Genomic DNA, 6204 nt, shown 5'->3' on the forward strand with positions numbered 1-6204 from the left:
GTGACGAGACTCCCATAGAGCATGTGCGAAAGTCACAAAGTCTGCGTCTTCCTCGTTCTCACCACCAGGCCGGCTTGTCTCAGGAATGATGTGTGTGTGGTGGGGGCTGCATTGGCGAGACACCCCCCAGACTCCCAGGGGCTGGCTGACTTACATTTCCCTCTCCCTTTTTGTTATATACATATATACATATGTATATATATATGTATATATATATCCCTTTTCTTCCTAATGTCTCAAGAATTGAAACTGATTTGTAAAAATGTTACATGGAGAGGGGAATACGAGAGAATACATTGCACACACTTTTGTAAATCAAGAAAATTATATATATATGTCTTCCCGTGTAAAAGTTGGGGTGTCTAGGCGACGTTTCGACGAGGTCTCACTCGTCATCTTCAGGCTGGTGCTTTCGGCTTCTTGTTACTGGAACAGAGCTCTGCCGTCCCCCGCCTGTGGCCGACGGAAGGTTTCCCAGATCTGTCCTGGATGATTTCGTTGAGATTCCTGCGTTTCAGGGGGTTGGGCTAGATGACCCGCAGGGTCCCATCCAAATAGAGTATAAGTCTTCAGAAAACAAAATCTACGAAAGCATATATATATATATATATACACACACACACACACACACACTAATATTATATTATATACTATATTATATACTATATACAATTATATATATATACAATAATATATATATAAATATAATATATGCTTTCGTAGATTTTCACGGGTACAGGAATGCAGGTTTTGGTGTCCTCGGGTGTCTTCCCGTGTAAAAGTTGGGGTGTCTAGGCGACGTTTCGACGAGGTCTCACTCGTCATCTTCAGGCTGGTGCTTTCGGCTTCTTGTTACTGGAAATATAATATATCTATATATATACAGATATATCGTTAACATTTTTCAACGTATAACACTGCGTCTAAAGAGAAATAATGAGAAGAGACAATAGAAGAAAAAAGAAAGGAAAAGGTGTAAGAGGAGAAGGAAAGCGGGAGGGAGAGAAAAATAAAAGAAAGGAAATAGAATAGCAGAATTATAGGAAATGATAAATTATTATTGTGTATTAGTAGTAGCAGTAAGGATGATAAATTACAACATTATATATGGATAGCCCTCTGCTGCCATTATATCCTAATTCTAAACCCACCCACCACCTGAGAAAGCCCCTCCGGCCTGCTGGCCTCTCTCCCGGGGTCCTTCCTCTTCCCACCCAACTCTTCTTCTTCTCCGTCTTTTTATTCCAAATAGAGTATAAGTCTTCAGAAAACAAAACATTCCTACCTGCTGGGGTTTGTACCTTGGGGTTCCCTTCCAGCTCTACAGTTCTGGGGTCCTATGACGCTATGATATGAATAAAACGAAGAGAGGCTTCTCAAAAATTAAAAATCCCAAAAGAACAAAGAGCATCTTCCGCTTGTCTCCCACATATGCATATAGCAATGATTCAAAAGACTTAAATTGTCCAGAACAGCTCCTAGCTGTCATTCATATCCAGCTCCCCCCCCATCTTGCTAGATGGTGTTTCCCCAAATTTCCCTCCCAGGGACCCAGAATTCATCTTTAAGTCCAATATAGCTCTTCATATAGTCTTTAACCCCCCCCCCAGTTCCTTGAGCTGAGTTTCTCCCCAGTGTTTCTCTCTTGGATGTGGGTCAGGAGGGCACGTATGGACGAGACACCCCCAAAATAATAATAATAATAATAATAATAATAATAATTTATATAATAATAATTTATTATTTATACCCCACCCATCTGACTGGGCTTCCTCAGACACTCTGGGCAGCTTCCAACAAAATATTCGAACCCTGGCCCCAGCCCAGCGCTCTAACCACTATGCCACACATCCTGGGAGCAGTAAGAGCCCCATCGGAAACATCCAACACCGAGGCAGATCTGCGAAGCGTCCTTCTGAATCGCCTTGTGTCCATCTGCAGGGCACTTTTGGAGCACGCAGCTGCCCCTGGGAGAACCCTGGGAACTGTAGTTCACCATTCGCGGAACTATAACTCCCGACACTTGCAACAAACTGCGGTTCCCAAGGATCTTTGGGTGGGTGAGAAGGTGCCTTTAAATGTAGGGTGTGGAAGAGGGGCAGACAAGGCCAACTCAGAGGCAGAACCTGAGAATCGTCGAATCATAGAATTGGGAGAGGCTCCAAGCGGTCATCTAGTCCAGCCCCCCAGAAATAATCCCTAACAGTTGGTGACCCAAAAGGAAATGGGTTGAGAAGGAAGAGCTTTGCTGTCCTGCCCGCTGACAAATCCCCCTGCCGCAGTCCCAAAAACCCTGCAGGAGAAGCACAGATGTGAACTGGATTATTTATTTCCTTCTATTTATTATTATTATTATTATTATTATTATTATTATTATTATTATTATTATACCACACTATATCTGCAGGACTATTTATTCCAGGTATTTATGCATTGCTGAATACTCATCATATTCTAAGTTTAAAAAAGGGAATTGCAGAGCTGTCGATTTGCAAGGGACCCCAAGAATCAATGCAGGAATCTCAGAGCAAAAAAATTTGCCAAGTTCCCCAGAGCTCATCCATCCCAGCCCCGCCCGCGCTCAATGCAAGATGCAGCCACAGCGCCCCCAATGGCTCCTGCAGTCCCTTCCTTTAAATGCTTCCAGAAAAAGGGGAGTCTCCCCCCCCTTCCCCTCTGCTGCCCCACCAGAAACTCCAGCTCCCCCCGCCCCCCCCCCGACGCTCCTGAGCCCCGGGCCGTGATTGTCCAAACGCAATTCTTGTCTCTCGGCCTGAGAGTTGAGTCTGGACATCGCGAGCCGGAGGTTTGATGCCGACAAAGGTCATGGAAGGACAGAACCGCAGAGCTGGAGGGGGACCCCGCGAGGGCATCCATCCCAGCCCACTGAGTTGCGCGGGTCTCAGGGGCAGAGAATGCCGGTTTTGCAAGCTGAAGGTCGGGCGGGGGAGGGGCCGCGTTGCTGGTCTAGAGATCGTCCTTTCGTTGGGATTAACAGTTTTAACTGGATTTTGAATAAACGTGCAAGCAATCGTTACCTCTCTTGGTTTGGTTGTGTTATTATTTTACTGAGCGGAATGTGCAAAACGATGTTTCCGAAAATGTTAATAAAAATAAAAGGATTACAAAAGCAAACAAACACGCAATCTCTCTCTCTCTCTCTCTCTCTCTTTAGGGTGGGGGGCACTAGCTATGAACCGCTCAGAGGGGCTGGAGAAACCCGGTCTGATAGGAGGAGAATAAATAATAATAAAATTAAAAATGAGCATGATTACTGCGGAACCCAAGCGCCTATGGCCCCCCAAATTTAGGGGACTCCCCTAAGTTGTCCTAACTCGTGTTTACCTCCGCGTCAAACTTGCTTTAGGGCCCGAGAGCGTTCAAGATGGGGAGCAACGGACGGCCTCTGAGCATGCACAGAGTTCTTTCCCCACAGGGCTGAGGAGCCCCACCAGCCGGACCCACAGCGGGGAGAGGGAGAGAAGCCCTTTCCAAAAATGCCGTCCCAAAGAGGGGTTTGCTTTCCCGAGGCCCAACTCTGCGCCCCCCTGAGCAGAGAGGGGGCTGGGACCTTTGGGGAGGGGTGGGAGCCGCACAAGGCAGCGGACACCCCCCCTTCCCGCCCCCTATAATCCCTGCCCAGGCCCCTTTCAGTGGGGACAATGGGGCAGGCAGAGCCTGGGTGGTCTCCCCGGCCCCTTTCAAACTAGCTGTCAGAGTTGGCCAAAGACGCCCTGCCAAGCCTGTCAGACCCTCCCCTCTCGGGGGCTGCGCTTCCTTCCCCACAGATCTTTCTCTGGGGTCGGGGGGGGCGCCTGTCTGTCTTCCTCCCCACAACCCGCCACTTGCGCTCTTTTTGGAAGCGATGATTTCCCGCAGACGGTTTCTGTTATTGCCGCGGAATAAGGCGCAGGGAAATGGGCAAGCCTCCGGGTGCCACAGGTCTCTTCTTCAGCCAGAGAGAGAGAGAGAGGATTTCTGACCAGACAGAGGCCGGCCCATGCCTGCACCACGCACCCACTACAGGCTTCTGGGAACCCTAGTTCATTAAGGGCACTGAAAATGGCAGCTCTTCATGAGGAACTACAGTTCCCAAGATTCGTGGGGTGAAGGTTTCAAACAGGACGCTGCGGGGCTTGTGTCCAGATTGGCCAGGCCAAATCTCCCCAAACCCCGGCTGCCATTTAACCAAGGACTGGGAAGAAGAAGCTCAGCTCTTGCCTCCCCCTCCTCCAAAATGGGACCCCCCCCGCCGTTATCCGGTTCCATCAGAATGAGAGACGCACACAAATCTGCGAGCTTTCGGATGCCACAAGTCTCTTCTTTAGCCGGGATATTCCGGAACTGGAATATTAATAGATCATGTGTGAAACGTGCAGGGCAGGGGTAAGCAAGGAAATAATGAAAGAATCAACTGGATAATTATTAAACTACAGCAACACAACAACAAGATGGAAGAAGTTAAAAAAAATATTGAGATCACACATGGGTGAAGGGGAGGGGGGAGAGGGGAATTTATAAAAATGTCTAATATGTCTAGCTTTCTAGTTGCGTTGCATTTATATATAGCAAAGGGAAGTCTCTAGCAATTAGGTATATTTTAATCCGGTCAGCTATGTAATAGGCTTATGTTACAAAACGAATGTTTTCGGTTTTGGTAATAATAATAATAATAATAATAATAATAATAATAATAATAATAATAATAATAATAATAATATGTCTCTTCTTTAGCCGAAAGAAAGGAACAAGAGGATTTCGCATCGGACAGAAGCCCTGTCCTTGCCATGCGTCTCAAGAATATTTCTGACACTCTTATTTGGGGAGGGGGGTGTTGCCAAGGTAATCACCCCCAGCCCAGTTTGACCTCCCCATATTTCCCTCCCCCTCTCCCCCCCCCCAATCCTCTGCAACAGTGCTGGTCTCAGGCTTGGGTTCAAATCTTCCCGTGAAGTTCTCTGGGTGTGTGACTTTAGGGCAGCCGCGTCCGCTCAGCCCACCCTACCTGGCAGGGTTGCTGTGACAATAGCCGTGGGGATGCCGGGAGCCCCATGGACTCCGGGGCGCCTGAGGGTCATCCAGTCCAGCCCCCGGCAAGGATCCTAATTATTATTATTATTATTATTATTATTATTATTATTATTATTATATTTGTACCCTTCTCATCTGGCTGGGTCACACATCAAAATCTTCCCTGAACAGGGTTCCTTGTCCAAACGATTCCATTCAGGCGAGCCTGCCCAGATATTTAGAAAGTGGGCGTGATTATTATTAATTACAGATAGGCAGCCGTCTTGGTCTGCCGTAGTCGAAACAAACAAACAAAAAATTCCTTCCAGTAGCACCTTAGAGACCAAGTTTGTTATTGGTACCTGCAGGTCTCAGGGCGGTTCAGAAGATAAAATTACCCAAAAAACCCCAAAACCCATGCAGAATACATAATCAAAATAAAAACAGGAACAACCCAATAACCCGCCCCAAATAAGTCTTAATCTGTTTTTGGCCGACTGTTATTTCAACTTTTCAAAAATGCCAAGTTGTCACAGTTGATTAACTTCGTTGATCATCTCATTAACCTTATTGATAATCAATTTTCTTCTTTTTGTGTGTCTGATCTGACTCTGTGCACGATTGTAATTACGTGCTTTTTATTTTTCCAGTAAAGAATATGTATTTTAAAACTGATAATCTTATGGTCTTTTCCTGTAAGCCGCTTTGAGGTTTTCCGCAGTCAAGCGGTTTCTGGGTTTTGCTAAATAAATCGCAAGCACGTAAGTAATTAAGCAAGTAAAAATAAGTAAGTCAAAGCACATCTCTTCTGCTTTTCATTACGCTCAAGGCTTCTCCATCCTTTTCGCCGGTCATGTAAATATTTGCGGCGAGCATCTCGAAGGCTGAGTCACAAATCGAGCGGAAAAAGCAGCAGGGGGAGATTGCGTCGCGAGGGGTTGGGATGGATGACCCCTGGGGGTCCCTTCCACCATTCTGCGATTCAGTGAATAGCGTCGCTTTAAATCTGCCCCAAGTGACCCGGGACGGATCCATCAGCGGCGCAGGCTGCTGTCCACCCGGGGAAGCTGTCTTGGGGGTGGGGGGGTCCGCTCCCTTGAAGTGGGGGGCGGTGTGTGTTCCCTCCTTCCTCTCTTCTGGCCCCTTTCCGCCCCCCCAGCCAGCCACCCCACCGGTCCAGCTCCCGGGCTTCAC

At 47.3% G+C, this 6204-nt stretch overlaps 1 protein-coding gene across 1 annotated transcript in view; it reads left to right on the forward strand.

Annotated features, from left to right (window-relative positions):
• The window catches only part of HSD17B8 (hydroxysteroid 17-beta dehydrogenase 8), a 31752-nt gene that overhangs the window by 13998 nt on the left and 11550 nt on the right, over positions 1-6204 (forward strand). The gene's annotated exons all lie outside the window — the stretch shown is intronic.

The sequence above is a fragment of the Podarcis melisellensis genome, assembly GCF_964234715.1.
Source record: "Podarcis melisellensis genome assembly, chromosome: 2".
Taxonomy (NCBI): Eukaryota; Metazoa; Chordata; class Lepidosauria; order Squamata; family Lacertidae; genus Podarcis; species Podarcis melisellensis.